Here is a 17,260-nt window from a genome sequence, read left to right on the forward strand (position 1 = left end):
CCCCATAGAATGACCCCAACCTTCAATCAACTCCCTCTTAGGTCTACCCCCTAGAATGACCCCAACTTTCATTCAACTCCCTCTTAGCTCTACCCCATAATGACCCCAACCTTTAATCAACTCCCCCTTAGCTCTACCCCATAGAATGACCCCAACCTTCAGTCAGCTCCCTCTTAGCTCTACCCCATAGACTGACCCCAACCTTCAATCAACTCCCCCTTAGCTCTACCCCATAGAATTAAGCCAACCTTCAGTCAACTCCTCCCTTAGCTCTACCCCATAGAATGACCCCAACCTTCAATCAACTCCCCGTTAGCTCTACCCCATAGAATGACCCCAACCTTCTATCAACTCCCCGTTAGCTCTGCCCCATAGAATGACCCCAACCTTCAATCAACTCCCCGTTAGCTCTACCCCCTAGAATGACCCCAACTTTCATTCAACTCCCTCTTAGCTCTGCCCCATAGAATGACCCCAACCTTCAATCAACTCCCCGTTAGCTCTAACCCATAGAATGACTCCAACCTTTAATCAACTCCCCCTTAGCTCTACCCCATAGAATGACCCCAACCTTCAATCAACTCCCCGTTAGCTCTGCCCCATAGAATGACCCCAACCTTCAGTCAGCTCCCCTTAGCTCTACCCCATAGAATGACCCCAACCTTCAGTCAACTCCCCCTTAGCTCTACCGCATAGAATGACCCCAACCTTCCATCAACTCCCTCTGAGCTTTACTCCATAGAATGACCCCAACCTTCAGTCAGCTCCCCCCTTAGCTCTGTCCCATAGAATGACCCCAACCTTCAGTCAACTCCCCCTTAGCTCTACCCCATAGAATGACCCCAACCTTCAGTCAGCTCCCCTTAGCTCTACCCCATAGAATGACCCCAACCTTCAGTCAACTACCCCTTAGCTCTACCCCATAGAATGACCCCAGCATTCAGTCAACTCCCCATTTAGCTCTACCCCATAGAATGACCCCAACCTTCAATCAACCCCCCTCTTTGCTCTACCCCATAGAATGACCCCAACCTTCAATCAACTCCCCCTTAGCTCTACCCCATAGACGACCCCAACCTTCAGTCGGCTCCCCTTTGACTGGGCCCTCTCTTCCTAGCCCGTTCTCTCAGTATGTGGCTCTTGTTTGCCTTCCCCATCTTGCTCCACGCCTCCCTTCTGACAATTTGTTCCATTTCCTGCTTATGCCCTGGGGGGCATAAGTCATAGCTGTAATTGGATCCCTCGATTTATTACCTTTGATCCGTGTGTGTTTCTTCACTGTGCTGGTAAATAAGCCCCCGCCTGCACTTAGCTCCCGTGGCCGTGGGCAGTGATTCCCGAAACGGGAACTAGTTGGGCGAAGACACGGAGAGAGCGGTGGCGTGTTGTGCGAGACGGCGTGGAACCCTGCGCGTGGAGAGGCGCCGGCGCATCCCTGTGTCTGTCAATACCGCGAAGCTGTTTGCAGATGTCCTTGGGGAGGGAACAGGAATCACTTCTGGCGTCGAGGAGGTTCAGTGACAACATCCTCCGCGTCTCCATCTGGCCGCGCTTGCGTGTGGGCCAACAGCTCCACAACAGTGTGGGCCCCTCCTTGTCCGCGCTCCCGCCGGGCGTCTGCCTCTGGCGATGTCTGCGTCTGTCGGTGACGCTCTCTTGGCCTCGCCGTGCCCTTCGTGAGATCATCCGGCGACAGCCTCGGAGACCTGCCTTGAGCCTGGGGGGCAGGAGAACGGAGTGGGTTTGGGTCGCCCGAAAATCTCTATCCAAACACTCCCATGCTCTGGCTCTGGCGACCTGCAGTCTTAGGGGACCAGGGTTTTTATTTCAATGGTAGCTTTTATTTTTTAAGATTTATTTATTGATGCATACAAGAACTGGGGTGCAGGCCAGAGGTGTGGGGGTGAGAGGATTCCCCAGAGACAGAGTGGGGAGCAGAACAGGCGGATCCACTGAAATCCACTGCTGAGGGGAGCAGCAGGGAAACAGGAGAGGTCTGCTGCACCCTGTGGGTAGCTCCCTGGCCAGGGATCACATTTGCGCTTCAGAGGCTGCCGATAGCTTGATAGAGCTGAGACTTCACCCCTGCGCCCCCAGGGAGGCCCCTTACTTGTAGTTTTCGACGCCTCTGTCTTCCAGGAGGATTTGCCTCTGCTGTGTGCAATCGGGGCCGAGTCCTGGGAGCCGTGTGTGCCGCGGCTCTCCCTGCACGTCCCACCCGCTGCGGGGCCGCTGTGGGGCCAGCTGGTGTCCAGCTCTGGCCCTGGCTTGCCTCACCTCCCGTAGCCCTGGCTCATCCCTGCTCCTCTGTCTCTGCCGCCCTGTTTTCCTTCGAACACTCCCCTCTGCTTCTCTCCACAACGCCCCGAAATCCGGCTCCTGAGCTCACTCACACTTGCCCCAGTGGACTCAGACGCCATCCCTGTGCTCCTGGGGCGCGGGGCGGGCGAGCCCAGCTTCCACGCTGCTCCCCGGGGTCGGCTCCCACCACGCTGAGCAGGCCCCTTCCCTGGGAAAGGGGCGCTAATAATAGCAGCCGCCCCGCAGTGCTGTTGTGAGGCTATTGAGATAATTTATGCAAATCCCGGGCCTGTTTGTCCTTCCTGCTGCCACTGGCTAATTTTATTAACCATTGCGAGGTTGTGCGGGTCAGGGGCGCCCCCACCAGGGCCATGCGGCCTTGAGCTCGGCCTTTCCCGGACGCCCCGTGAGTGTGTGGGCCCCAGTGTCCGCGGGCAGCTGCGGGGGGCCGTGCGTGTCCCCCCATGGGTCACGTCGGCTCCTGGTGGCCCTGCCCACAGCTGCCCGTGCCACCCTCCCCTGGCGTCCTCCTGCTGTGCCCGGAGCCACGGCCCTGCCCGTCCTGGTCGTCAGCTGCCCCGGGCCCCGAGGCTGAGCTCCCCGGAGGTGCCTCGGCCATGACGGCCACGGCCCTTCGGCCCCCAGCCTCCTCCTGCACCAGCTCTTCCTCCTCGGACCCCTGGAAGGTGGAGACTGTCTAGACCACTGGCTGTCACAAAAATCCACGTTGCAGACGTGGCCGCGGCTGGCGTGGGTTCCTCGAAGGGGAGGGGCGTCCCCCCAAGGCGGCCGGCATCGGCGTGTCTGCGGGAGGACGGGCTCAGCCCAGCGGCACTGCCGGGAGGCGGGAGAGGCTCAGACACGTGCCTGGTGAAGTCGCCCCCTACGCCCCGCTGTCTCGTTGCGGCACAGGCGGGGCCCCCTACGCCCCGCTCTCTCGTTGAGGCCATCCTCTGCCTCAAGACAGAACAGAGAGACCTTTCCTGCAGAGCACGCTCAACACGCGTGTGTGCGATGCACACGGGACGGAGCGTGGAGTCTCCAAGTCACGCACCCGAAATCGCCCATCCCCTTGTGGGTACGTGTCCAGATCCACCCTCCTTTGGGTGGGGCCGGGGACCTGGCACCTCCCTTTCTCTGGGGCCCCCCGTTACGGCCACGTGCATGAGGGAACAGCCTCTCCTGCCGGGATCCCCTGACCGGCCACCGCCGGAGCCAACGAGAAGAAACTGAGCTTCAGTCGTGGAAGAGTCGCGTGTCGGAAGCGTGAGTGTGCGTCTGTGTCTTTCCCGGGCAGAGAATCGGGAGGTGCTTCGTCACCCCGGCTTGCCCTTAAGGGAGACTCCGCTAGAACTCAGCGGCGGTGGGGACACCTCACCTCCTGGGGTCAAGGCACCTGCAGGCCCATCGCCCCGGGAGTGCCTCTTGCGCTGGCAAGTGGTGCCCGGCGCTGGTCCGTGTTTGCATAAATCGAAACTGACAGAAATGCCACCAACCTGCCCAAGCTGCCCACGAGCTTCTTCCCAAAAGCCATTAAGAGTTTCTGAGATGTTGCCTGAGGACCGTGTGCTGCAGGAGAGAGCCACGGACCTGCACACGAAGAAAAATGTTAAGATTCCTCGGTTTAACCAAGATTCCTCGGGTTAGCTGTGGATTTGCAGGAATCTCTAATAACCCAGCTCTGTGTGCATTCTTCAGATACACATCTTTTTTTTAAGGTTTATTTTTATTTATTGATGCATACAAGAGCTGGGGTGCAGGCAGCAGGTGCAGGGGTGAGAGGACTCCCCAGAGACAGAGTGGGGAGCAGAATAGGTGCATCCCCTGAAACCCACTGCTGAGGGGAGCAGCGGGGAGACAGGAGAGGTCTGCTGCGCCCTGTGGGTAGCTCCCTGGCCGGGGGTGGAACTCGTGCTGTAGCGGCTGCCGATCGCTTCAGAGTGCTGAGCCTTAACCTCTTGTCCGACCAGGGACGCCCTCAAATATACATGGAATCACATAGATAAAATCATATATCCGTGTTTATAAATGATTCCTATGGTATTGTGTATTATGTCAGATTTTATCCAGCATATACTAGACATGTCAGGTGTGTCTTATGTATTATGTATGACTCATGTCTCCTATGCACATATATATATATATTCCTTTGATTTTTAGAGAAGCAAATGTATTTCAACCTCAGTTACCCCTTAATACCCAAGCTGGAGCCCAGGACATTGGAGAGGGCGCAGATCATATCAGAGACTATAAATCTTGTCACTTTGCTAGTTCCAGGATTTGGGATTTATTGCAAGGCTGTAAAAAGTTACATTTTTGTTTTTCTGGGATGCCGGCCTACCTTTAACACTTGCGCGACCTGTTTCCTTTCTGAACACCTTCTGCACCACCTTCCAGCGTGAGGTTTTGCGTCTTAGGGGTTTCTCCAGTGTGGAAATGTAAAGAAGTAGGGATTTACCTCTTCCTGTGAATTTTCAGCATCAACGTCAACGTAAGATTTAAGGGTATTTCTTGAAACTTGGGCCCATATTCGAATCACTCTCCTGGCAGAATAATTCTCCTGGTGGAATAATTGTTTTCCTGAGAGAGTGTTACCCCCAATCAACTTGGACTCTTGGCTTTATTGACGACACAGTCGGCAGGGAGGACCCCCAGCCCGTCAGCCGCGTGACTTAGCTGCAGTCACGACCACTGGCCGGAACGAACGGGTCAGTACTGACCCACCCGGTATTGTCCATGCGAGTCCGTGCGTTGTTCAGTTTTTTCTCTGATTTTATCAGCTGCTCTCTTGTCTCCCATGTTCCTACATCCTTAGTCTGCTGTGACCTTGGCCCTTTCTACTCCGTTCTTTGTCCCTTGTGACCTTGACTGCGCTGGGGGGACTGGCCAGGGGTTTTGTAGGACGCCCCTCCTGCGTAGGACGCGCACAATCCTCAGTCAACATCTCAGAAACTCTTGTGTGATCTTTTGCTCCTGATCGACCAGGGTCACTTTGGGGAGGAAGAACAAGGAGTTGGGGGACCTTGTTTTCATGGCCATGCCAGGTTGACCTCTCTCACCTGACCCAGGAGGACCACCTCCACCCTCTCTGCTGTCAGCCTGGGTCTCCGCCTTCTCTGCTTGGGGAACCAGAAAACAGAAGTCACAACATTGACAAAAGAGTGAATCAATGAATCGAAGCATCCATCCTTTTGGGTATCAGGACTCGTCTGCCACAATACGGTGGAATCTGCTGATGGGGTCTTGTAATAAAAGTCGGGCAGGTGCAAATTGTCCCCCACCTCTGGGCAATTCTTGGTCTAATTTATTGACCCCCATCCTTACCGGACTCCCAGCTATGTCCACGCCCCACTCATATGGCCAGGCGCTCTCGGTTCCTGAAGGCCTATGGCTTAGAGAGAAGGCCGTGAAATCACAGTGGGGTATTGAAATTGAGGACGAGTCTAAAGTGTTTTCAGCTCACGTTGGCCAAACAGTCGGTTCCAGCTTGGAGCCTGATCTTTGGGACAGCCCGGAAGGCTTCCTGGAGGAAGCACTATGTTGACTGGAACCTGCGTGCGCGGAGGGACTGGCCGCTAATGAAATCCTCATGCTAAATCAGCCACGGCCTCCTTTTATCGTACGGAAAGTTGATTTTCCTAACCGAGAATTACGTTTCTTCTGTGTTTATTTGGCACTCTTGGATCAGCAGCCATTTTGTGATAAAAGAACCCCCAGTCTTGCGCAGGTTCGATAATAACGCAACTTGCGTAACAACTGAGCTGTCCTGTTGCAGATACACGTCAGGGGAGGCTCCAGGGGTTTGGAACTTGAGATGTGAGTGTTGCATGTGGCTGTGAGGCTGTAACATTTCAAAATCTGCTCCGTTTTGAGCTGATTGTTTCTTTTGGGGGCCACGCGAGCGGAAAGTTCTCCCCGGCTAAGTATTTTCTTGGCGCACATTCCCCTGAACGAGCCACCTACGGCGAACTTTTCTTTGAGTTCAGTGTGAGTCTGAAGCCAGGGCTGGAGAGATCAGGGAGTTGCAGCGACAGAGGAGGGAGAAATGAAATGAGGGGCGGCTGGTCGACCCCGTGGGCTGTGTGGAGAGCTTCGGGGTGTGTGTCTCCGGCATGCTTACCTCTGGGGGTCTCAGCAAGCTGACTGTCGCCTCCTCTCTTGGAACTGTGCTCTCTGCCTGCATCGAAGCATCCCCGAGGATGAAAGCAGCCCTGGGAGAAGTTTTTCTCCACTTCTCAGGTCCAAGTTTCTTTTGCTTCTTGGTTTCGAGCTCCGCCGTCTCAGCTGCGAGACAGAGGCTCAGAGAGAGAGAGACTGAGAGAAAGAGACAAAGACTTTCAGACAGAAATGGAGAGATGGAGAGAAAAAGAGACTGAGGAAACAAGCGAGAGACGCGCACGCCGAGATAAACCCTCCAGGTTAGCGGAGAACAGCAGGTGCCCACAGAGACTCTGTCGCCTGAGAGGATTGTCCACAGGCCTCACCTGGAGGCCGCAGAGGAAGCCGGCGATTTTGCAGTATGTCTCTCTCTCACGTGGAAACAGGTTCCATTTTTGTGTTTCTTGAAATTTGTGTGTGCCTGAAATTCCAGGAAGGTTCTAAGCTGATTATTACTAAGTAGAAAATAAATGTTCTTTTATGAAAGAGTTTGCGGAGGAGGTGAAAATTAGGATGACATTAGCAAGTTTGGAATCTAAAATGCAGATCTAGGCAGGATCTGAAAACATTGAGTAGATTTTAGAGGGGGTAGGAATGCGTTCATCGCAGTCTGTCTCTGTCGTCTCTCTGTCTGGGTATCTTCTGTCATCTGGCCTGGATCGGTCGTCTCTCAGGCCTCTCTCAGGCATCTGTCCATTCTCATCTGTCCTTGACCCGCCCATTGTCTGTATCTATCATCTGTCTATCACCTACCTGTGTATCCCTGTGTCTATCACCCATCTGTATGTTATTTATGTATCCATCTGCATATCTGCCCCTCTCCAATCATATATGGTCTGTATCTCTCTCTCTCTCTCTATCTATCTATCTAATCATTCATCCATCATTTGTAAATCACATCCATCCATCCCTCTCTATCTAATCATCCATCAAATCATCCATAATCGATTGATCCATTGATCCATTGATCCATCCATCCATCCATCCATCTATCCATCCATATAACCATCTATTCATCTATCCATCCATCCACTCATCTATCTATCTATCTATCTAATCATCCATCCATCATTTGTAAACACATCCATCCATCCATCTATCTGATCATCCATCCATTCATCCATCAAATCATCCACAATCAATCGATCCATCCATCCATCCATCCATCCACTCATCTATCTAATTATCCATCCATCCTTTGTAAACACATCCATCCATCCATCCATCCATCCATCCATACATCTGATCATCCATCCATCCATCCCTCTCTATCTGATCATCCATCCATTCATCCATCAAATCATCCATAATCGATTGATCCATCCATCCATCCATCCATCCATCCATCCATCCATCCTTCCTTCTTTCTATCATTTCTGAATCTTTTTTTTTAAGATTTATATATTCATGCATACAAGAGCTGGGGTGCAGGCCAGAGGTGCAGGGGCTGAGAAGATTCACCAGAGACAGAGTGGGGAGCAGAACAGGCAAATCCACTGAAATCCACTGCTGAGGGGAGCAGCGGGGAGACAGGAGGGGTCTGCTGCGCCATGTGGGTAGCTCCCTGGCTGGGGATGGAACTCGTGCTGCAGAGGCTGCGGACAGCTTCATAGGTTGTGTCTTAACCCCTGAACCACCAGGGAGGCCTCAACCTTGTAGTTTTAATGTTTTACTTACCGCTTCTTCTTAGCAGTTTGCTCATCTTCCCTCCACATCCCTCCTTGATGACCCCCATAAGCACGCTCCTGCAGCTCCTAAACCCCCTGTCTTCCGAAAAAGGGGTTATTCATGATGGTTCCAGGGGTGAGGGGCGGAAGAAGGAGGTTACTGAGCGGGCAGGTCGCTACTTCTCGTGTGTTTCCTGCCTGCCGCTCCCCCAGGCTCCGCCCCGCAGGAGCGTGCTCTGGACTTTCTTCCACCCGACACTTGCGTCGTCCTCATCATCACCCTGTTTGGGGTTCACGGGTAGGAGAAGCCTCATGCCGTCTCTGGTGAGGCTGATGTTTCTCGGTCCTTCCCGCATCTGGTCTCCGTCCATCCTCGGAGGTCAGGGCCGATCTTAGCTCCTTCTGCAAGACACTTTGCCACCTGCTCCCATGTAGAGATGAACACCCCCCCCCCGAAACTCGCCTGTGTCTACACAGCCTGCTGCATATCCTGACACTCACCCTCCCCAATGCCAAGACTTGGTTGAGCGAAGCCCTTGGCTTTTCATCACCCCCACATAACATGCCCTCTGCTGAGCCTCAGCGGACACTCCCACGTTGTGCAGAAGCCGGTGATGCAGAAGTGACCGATGAAGCGGGCGAGGAAGGCTCTCCCCACCTCCCTGCGTCCCCAGAGCGAGGCTGCTTGGGCCAGGCGTTAGGCCAGCAGCTGAGCCAAGTCCAGCCTGTGACTTCCCAGGGCCCGCTGGTGATGTCACCAGTTCTTGATGATGTCACAATGCGGAGAGAGACGGGTGGGTCCGCGGGAAGCCCTTGGAAACACAGGAGTCTTGCTGCCCCCTCGGGCGCAGCTCAGCTGAAAGGTAGAGCAAGTCATCACGGGGCGTCAGAGTCCGGGGCTGAGGCGGCCGCCTTTGGCTACTCTGAAGTCTTCGGCGCCATCTTGGTGTCTGGGACGGACAGGTAGTGACCGGTAGCATGTCGGTGTCGATCAGTAGGCCTCGGGAGCTCGTGGACCTCAACCGGCCACCGGGGGTGACCAGACCTGGAATTAATCCAGTTCCTTCTGGTTTATCTCTTGATGGGCCAGAACACCAGGGCTCACCGCTGGGCTCGCGGCGGGGAGGGCGCAGGACACTGGGACTCGCATGTCGAGCTGAACACACGTAGCTCCCCTTCCCTCCTCTCCCCTCCGCTGCTTCTTTCCAGCTAGATGGCAGCCGTCTGAGCCTCCCCACCCGTGGAGCTGAGAGCTCGGTTCTCAAAGTTGCAGCTTCACAAACGCCTCGCTGTGGCGCCATCTGTCGTTTCTTGAAGCTCCGTTGGGATGGGTTTGAGGTGTGTGTCCCCATAAGCTGCTGTGTGTGACGCAGCCCTGACCTCGGGAGCCACGGGGGTGCTTCACCGTGGATGATCCATGAAGAAGGTGCTATTTTGGGACACGCAGAGACTGTGGTGCGTGTGTGTGGCACGAGCTGAGAGTTCGCTCCCTTCCTGTGTCTCGTCTTCCAGTATTTCTCTCTGTCTTGCGAAGCCTTGTCTTCAGATTGGAGTCTCTGAAGTTTGCTTCTGGGGTCACACAGGAAGCCTCGCAGGCTGGAGTTGGGGGAAGAGGGGGTGTCCAGAATCCCACCCTTCTGTAGTCTGGCCAACACCTAGTCCCTACCTAGTGGGGAGACGTCTGTTCTGGTCTAGTCCCCACTAGACTTTGTTAGATTTTGTCTGTTCTGTTCTATTTTTTGAGCATCACCACCAGCATTGTGAAAAGAAAAGCCCGAAAAAACAGTGTTTCTAGCATCTGTCCTCAGTTAGATCCCAGCCCTGTGGTCGGCTCGCTAGTTTTGACATTCCCTGGACCTTTTGTTTGGTTTCTTTATAAGTAAGACCATTCGATAGTTATCTTTTCCCTCCTGATTAAGTTCAGCTAGCATCCTCCCTTACAGCTCCATCCGTGTTGGCTCAAATGGCAGCCCTTTGCCTTTTTGATGGGTGCATAGTATTCCACTGTGTGGACAGCCCACGGCTTCTTGATTCATTCATCTCTTTGGGGGCATTTGGCTTGTTTCCATACATGAGCTATTGTAAACAGAGCCGCCGCGAACACAGGTTTCCTGTCGAATTAGTGATTGTGTGTCCTTTGGGCAGAGTCCTAGGAGTGGAATTGCAGGCTCAGATGGTGGATCCGTTTCTGGTGTTCTTAACTAACGTGCACTTGACGGTAAAACGTGGCTTCTTCCCGGGCTGGATGGATGCAGGCTGTTCCCGCTCCTTCTGGGGGGGTGAGTGTCCTCCATCTGTCTGTAGTTATTTCACGGTGAGGCATATTTTCTGATGTCCCATCTGAGGCGCCACGCCGTCGGATAATGGGGGCCTCCAGGGTCACATTCACCTGCTACTTCTCTGGGGTGCCGGGAACCTGGGCAGGTGCATTTGGTTTTTCCTCCATGTCTTCCCCAGTTCCAGTTCTGAACCATGGCCCCTTGACCTTTCGGGATGGGGGGATGTCTCATGCATTGGGGGGTGGTCAACAGCATCCATGTGCTCTCCCCACCTGACCCCGGTAGCTGCCCCTCCCTCAATCACCAGTTGTGATGACCAGAAATATCACCACATCTCTCGGATGTCACCTGAGAAGGTAAAGCTGGTCCCTCACTCTCTTGCACTCTAGCACTGCTACCTAGAATTTGCCCCAGACAGTACACAAACCACCTTAATTTGGGTCATTATTGATACTCCCTGTAATTATGATGCAACCCGATAAGGAAAGAGCAGCCAACGCCAGCAGGTCAAGGCACAGCGCCTCTGTAACGCGACTCAGCGTTGGTGATGGCCTCACCCAGCAGCTGCTTAGGATGCCGCGATTTCTGAGTTGAACAGATTTATACGTCGCGTGGAGGCTCCTGTGACTCTGCTGTCGCCCAGCGATGCTCGTATCTTGCGTCTTCTCTGAAAACTGGCGTCACAGGAGCGCAGAACGGCATGTTTTCTCTGGAGGACGATGTTGTCGCTGAAGCGTGTGCAACCTCAGACCCACCCAGTCAGGGGTGGAGCCCGTAGCTCAGCTGCATACGCTAGTGACTACACCCCAACCTCTCTCAGCCCCTCACTCTCTCTGTCCGCCTCTCTCCTATCCTTCGCCGCTTTATAATACAACTTATCAGCTGAAGCCCATCCGCAGAGAGTATTTATTCCTGGCACGGTCTCGACGGCGCTAGCATGAGATCCTTGTGCACACGCCAGTTCTCCTGTGCTCCGAGCCTACAAGCTCATCGCCCCTCCCCAGGGAGAGCAGGATTCTTCGCTCTGCTTGTATAATGCAGCTCCCCGGCAGAACAGAACCCGCTAGGAGGGTTCCGGGGCGCTCCACGGTAGGCAGGGGCGCTGCAGCGCCATGTCGCCGTGACTACTGAGCTCCCCAAGGACGCTGCGAAGAAATGAGCATCAACCTGCTCGCGCTGTTTGTGCTTTTTGGCGAATGAAACTCCTCCAGTGTTGATTTGTTGGGGGGGTCTCGCTTCTGCTGGGGACGCTCAGTCATCACTAGTGTCTCCCGGCGTAGCCGAAGGGCGGGGCGGGGGCTGCCGAGAGCTGCACCCTGCATGGGTGCCCGCCGTTTAGCTGCCTCCTCCGAGGTGTCCGGGCTGCAGAAACCTGGGGAAGAAATCAGGAGTCACAGGGGACTAAAGACTGTTGGAATTCCCCTTATTTGTGTGCACACGCGTGTGTGTGTGTGTAGTACTAACATTTTAATTTAATTTAATTTTTTATTATCTATTTTCACATCATTTGTCATTTTTGCACAATGTGTGTGCTTTCATCTTGCTTATATAGTCCCTGCACAGCTCCCACCTGGGGAAGAAGTCAGGGGTCACAGGGGACTAGAGACTGTTAGAATTCTTCTTATTTGTGTGCACACGCATGTGTGTATGTAGTACTAACATTTTAATTTAATTGAATTTTTTATTATCTATTTTCACATCATCTGTCATTTTTGCACAATGTGTGCGCTTTCATCTTGCTTATATAGTCCCTGCACAGCTCCCACCCGCCTCGTTTTGATCCTACTCCCTCCCCCTACCCCCCTGTGGTGTGTCTGGTGCAGCCCCCTGGCGGGAAGCCCCGGGGATGACCAGATCCGGGAGCAGAGGCTGATGCAGTTGTCCCTTTTCCGAATTCCCGTCTGGACTGAGATGGTGAAGAATGTGGGGTTTTTCCTCCATGTGGCCTCATTATTTAGGGTTTGGGGACCTCGGAGAGCCGAGCCTTACGGTGTCGTGGTGTCGACATGCCAGAGGAGAGCCGACGTGTGTGCGATAGAATGTTTCTTGGGACAAAACTCATGTTCTCTCCTCTCGGTTTTACTCTTGAGGGAAACCGTTTGCTTTCTACCTATATAAGCGAGGACTTCCGGTCATCACAGAAAGATGAGTTAGCGATTTTATTTCCACTTAATCGCTCCGTAACACAGATATCCTGGGGTACGTTCCGTGTCATAAAGGGGAAGCTACTTTATGGAATCACAATATTGTCTACATTCTGAATCGCGGGGATAAAATGTAGAATATATTTATCTAAAATTGTTCTAATCAATCAATGTGAATGGTAAGTATTTGAAAGGAAAATCCGACAGGCTCCATCTAGTGACTTCTAGACCTCGGCGAGCTCTCACCGTGCCGACATTTTGAGTCCTGTTCCTTCACACCCGGGGTGCGACTGTGAGATGTTGCTCAAAGAATAGTAACTTCCTTGTGATGGAATAATAAGCAATGCGTGTGTGATGAAAACATAGTAGACAACATGCAAATCTTCCTTAATAAACTGCTGTAGGGCTCATAAATACTAATTTATGGTTTTTAAAGATTTATTTGTGCATCCAAGAGCTGGGGTGCAGGCCAGAGGTGTGGGGGGTGAGAGGATCCACCAGAGACAGAGTGGGGAGCAGAACAGGTGCATCCACTGAAATCCACTGCTGAGGGGATCAGTGGGGAGACAGGAGAGGTCTGTTGTGCCCTGTGGGTAGCTCCCTTGGTGCTGGGGATCGAACTCGTGCTGCAGAGTCTGCATGTAGCTTCAATGCTATGCTTAACGCTTGCACCACCAGGGAGGCCCCATAAATACTAATTTAAAGTACAACATCTGCAGAGAAATGATGTAAACATACATAAAATTAAAAAAAAATTACATCTGCAGATGCAGCTTTCCAAGAAAAATCATAAAGCATGGTACAAAAATTGGCAAATTTTTGGTTTCCCACATTTTATTTGCCTGCTGCTGCACTAGCGAGGGTGCAAGTGACAGAGAGAAAACAAATGTTGGCTTGAGATGAGAGAGGGCGTGTCCCCATCCCTCTCTCTGGCCTTGCCAAGGGCTCCCCGCTCTCCTTGAGGGACCGGACCCCAGGGGTGGCCGACTTTGGGCAGCGGCTGGAGCTGTGGGCTGAGGCTGCAGCCGGGTGTGAGGCCGACATGGTAGAATACATTCCTTGGCGACTCGGTGACCAAACCGTGCAGCCGCCTTGCGGCCTCCAGATCTGATGGCTGAATCGTGACTTGATGAATGGATGGGCGAAAACACAGTTCAGCGCTAAGAACGCTGAGCCAGACAGATGCGGTTGTCAGCAGGTTGGACCTGAGTTAACCCGGGAGCCCTGCCTGGAGGTGCTGTGCTGTGTTTGGGGCTCATGATGCAGAAATGGGGGTTGCAGAGTTGTGATCTTTGTCCTCTGGAAAGCAAAGGGGGTTGGAGCGTTTTCATTTAAAATGAACGGTGAAAAATTAATAGTTTTGATGAAAAATTAAGTCTTATCTGTGTTCCCCAAGATGTGGACACAACTTAAATGTCCCCCAAATAGATGAGTGGATCAAGAAGATGGGGGTCTAGATATATGCAGTGGAGTACTACGCAGCCGTCAAAAAGATAAGTTGCCCTTGCTGCTCTGGGGGGCTGTGACCTTGGCCGGGACCTGTGTTAATCCTGAAAGGGGTTCACGCCCGCAGGGCTTTCCTCGGGAAATGAAGGAGCAATTTGAACCTTTCGTTTGGTTTGTGGGGAGCCTCTGAAGGAGGAGATTTGGGGCCCAGCCTTGCACAGGCACGTAATGACTTATTGCTGATGCCAAGTTCTTCTTCGAAAATTTCCACCCCTAGATTCTGCCTGGCGACGGCCAGTTTGTGACAAATCACAGTCTCCTGCTTTCCCGGTGAATCCGGGAACAGGAAGCCTGGAGGCCTTTAATTAAGAAAAAACACTGAATCAGCATTTGGGAAAAATAAAAGATTGTGGGGATACGTGTCCCAAATAAAATGTCAGAATTTTTAGATCCCGCGTCCCTTCATTTCACACCGACATTCCCACTTTAGGACTCTAATTCCTACTGTGTAATTCCCCCCCGCCCCCCAAGGTTTTGGAAGAGAGAAATTATTTTCCTGCCAAATACGTAGACCCTGAAGTCTATTGGCCTGAAAAAAAAATGGTTCAAGTAATAAAGGGACACTGGATTCATGTAAAATTTTCGATCTTGGTTTTTATAGTGAATTAATTTTCATTTAGCTGCGTGTTTCAGTCACCGTCTGCACACGTTGTCTTCATTGTTGCGGGTTCTGTCTCCTTTACTTTCTGTTGCTTAAAAACTAAAAAAGAAGCTGAACGTGTGTGGTGTGTGGATGGGAAGGGATGAGGTTACTTTTTCCTGGGTAGATTTAACAAAATTTTAAAAATTAATTTTTTTATTAAAGATTTATTTTATTGACTTATGCACGCAAGAGCTGGGGTGCAGGCCAGAGGTGTGTGTGTGTGGGGGGGTGAGAGGACTCACCAGAGACAGAGTGGGGAGCACAACAGGTGGATTGACTGAAACCCACTGCTGAGGGGAGCAGTGGGTGAGTCGGGAGAGCCTGCTGCACCATGTGGGTAGCTCCCTGGCTGGGGGTTGAACTCAGGCCTGGATAGCTTGATAGTGCTAAGACTTTAACCCCTGTGTCACCAGGGAGCCCCCCAGGATTTTTTTTAAATTTAAAATATGTATTTTCTTTCATTGGTGTTCATTTTTGGACCATAACTGGTTCCTCCCCGTCAGGTGGAGTGCCCGTAATTCTCCCACCAGCACATCACCTGTGACCATCATCACCACAGTCCCTTATGCTCTTCCCTCCCCAGTTTTAACCCCAATACCCCTCGCTCCCCTGCTGGATGCTTCAGATCTGTGCTCAGCCTGCAAGTTTTGTCTTTTTCCTGAGCCTTTGTTTGCTTTCCTTATATTGCTGCTGTAAGTGAAAACATCCCGTATTATGCTTTCTCCTACTGACTTATTTCCCTGAGCATTGTCCCCTGCAGCTCCACCCACGCCACCACAAATGGCATGAGCTTATCTTTTTGACGGCTGCATAGTATTCCACTGCATATATCTAGACTCCATCTTCTTGATCCACTCGTCTGTTTTGGGGACATTTACTTTGTTTCCACATCTTGGGGATTGTCAGTGGTGCAGCAGTAAACACAGCAGTGCAGGTTTCCTTGAGAATTAGTCTGATTAATCCTGAAGGGTCAGTGATAACAGACCTAGACAGGTGTGATAGGAAAGAGGGTGTCTCCCCTGGTCCCTGGCTGCCTGCGCCCGCAGTTACACCTGCCGGGAGCCAAGAAACTCTGGTCCAGGCCTAACACCTGGAGAGTTTGCACCCTCCAGCCCCAAAACACAAAAACCCCAACCCGTGAGTACCTCGAGACTAAGATGACACGAGGTATTCGAGGTGCCAGCTCAAGAGAGGATCCATTGAGAAGCCACAGAGCAACAAAGAGACTCCAGAGGGGGCCAGGCCAGGGGATTCTGGGGCTCTGGGGCTGGACCGAGGACAGAGGAACGGAACTGCATTGCCTGGAAGTCCGGGAGAGGGGATGTGGCTGTGCCCACCGGCCCCTCCCAGCAGGGTCCACTTCTTGCTGCGGCTGTGAGGCCCCAGCTGCAGCCTGGGCTCATGCCGGCTCCTGACCACCTCCTGAGGGCACCCCCTGTAGGACGTGTGCCCGCATCTTGGGGCCCACTGGGCTGCTCTCAAGGTCTGTGACTCCTTCTGCACCAGGGTTACTGATAAGTTGTGGAGAGGCAGCTCAAGAACGCCCAGCAGGGTCCTGTCCTCAAGTCTTGCCCCAAGCCTGCGACCCTTCCTGTCTCACCTCCTGCCTTTGCCAGCCTGAAAGCCCCCAGTTCTGCTCCTGCACTGGCGGTGGGACTGCCTGGCCTCACGCTGCACACAGCAGGTGGAAGCGATGACCTTTTCGGCAGGGAGCTCTCCCTAGGATCATGCACGGTGTCCCTTCGTGTCCCCTGACTGGGGAGGTCGCTGTCACAGGCCCACCGCACGCTGTGGCCCTGGACCGTGAAGAATTGCTGCCCTGGGGGCTTAGGAGGGAAAGCAGACAGGGATGCCTTTTCTCTGGGCTTTTCCTGCTGTTGTTAAAAAGGTCAGCTGTGCAATTTAAAATGTTGTGTGACCGGTGTCACTTGGAGACAGACCTACTTTCACTGGTGTTTTTGGGCCTGTTTCCAAAGGGGGCTATTCTTCATCTTTCCCTTCTCCTGGGCTTGCAAATTTTGGCTCGTGCAGAGATGTCTCCCCTCCGGAAATGGTCGGCTGCGTGAGATACGGAAATTGTGTGTGGATGAGGATGAAGGTAAGAAATTCACCTGCAGCAAAGAGAGGGAGGAGTAACTTGAAGACGTCTGTGTCTACGTGATCTAGAATCTCACAGTGGAAATAAAGGGCCTGAAACGCAGCAGTAGGACTCCCCCTAACTCATTCACCGTGAAGCAAAGCCCCGTCTATCCTCTGTATAGTCAAAGGAGGTTCCCCAGTCTTGGCCAGTTGCAGGATGAGCCGGTGGAGGGTTTGGAAAGACATTGGCTATTATGGAATAAAATTAAAAGGAGCCTCTTTTCTTTTGAGGAATCTGTTGCACACTCATGGGTTGCCTTGGTCCATTTGAGCTGCTTAAAACAAAAATAACACAGCCCAGGAGGGTGAGAGAACAGAAATGATCTCTCGTGGTTCTGCAGCTCAAGTGCAAGATCCAGGCAGATTTGTGTCTCGTGAGAAGCCACTTCTGGCTCATACACAGCATCTGCCCGCTGGGACCTC

The 17,260-nt window shown here is 52.7% G+C and overlaps 1 protein-coding gene across 1 annotated transcript in view; it reads left to right on the top strand.

Moving 5' to 3' along the window:
* NLGN4X (neuroligin 4 X-linked) overlaps nucleotides 1-17,260 on the top strand; it is a 137,462-nt gene that overhangs the window by 20,240 nt on the left and 99,962 nt on the right.

This window comes from Talpa occidentalis, unplaced genomic scaffold, assembly GCF_014898055.3.
Source record: "Talpa occidentalis isolate TD23 unplaced genomic scaffold, MPIMG_talOcc4v2.1 talOcc4.15, whole genome shotgun sequence".
In the NCBI taxonomy this organism is placed as follows: domain Eukaryota; kingdom Metazoa; phylum Chordata; class Mammalia; order Eulipotyphla; family Talpidae; genus Talpa; species Talpa occidentalis.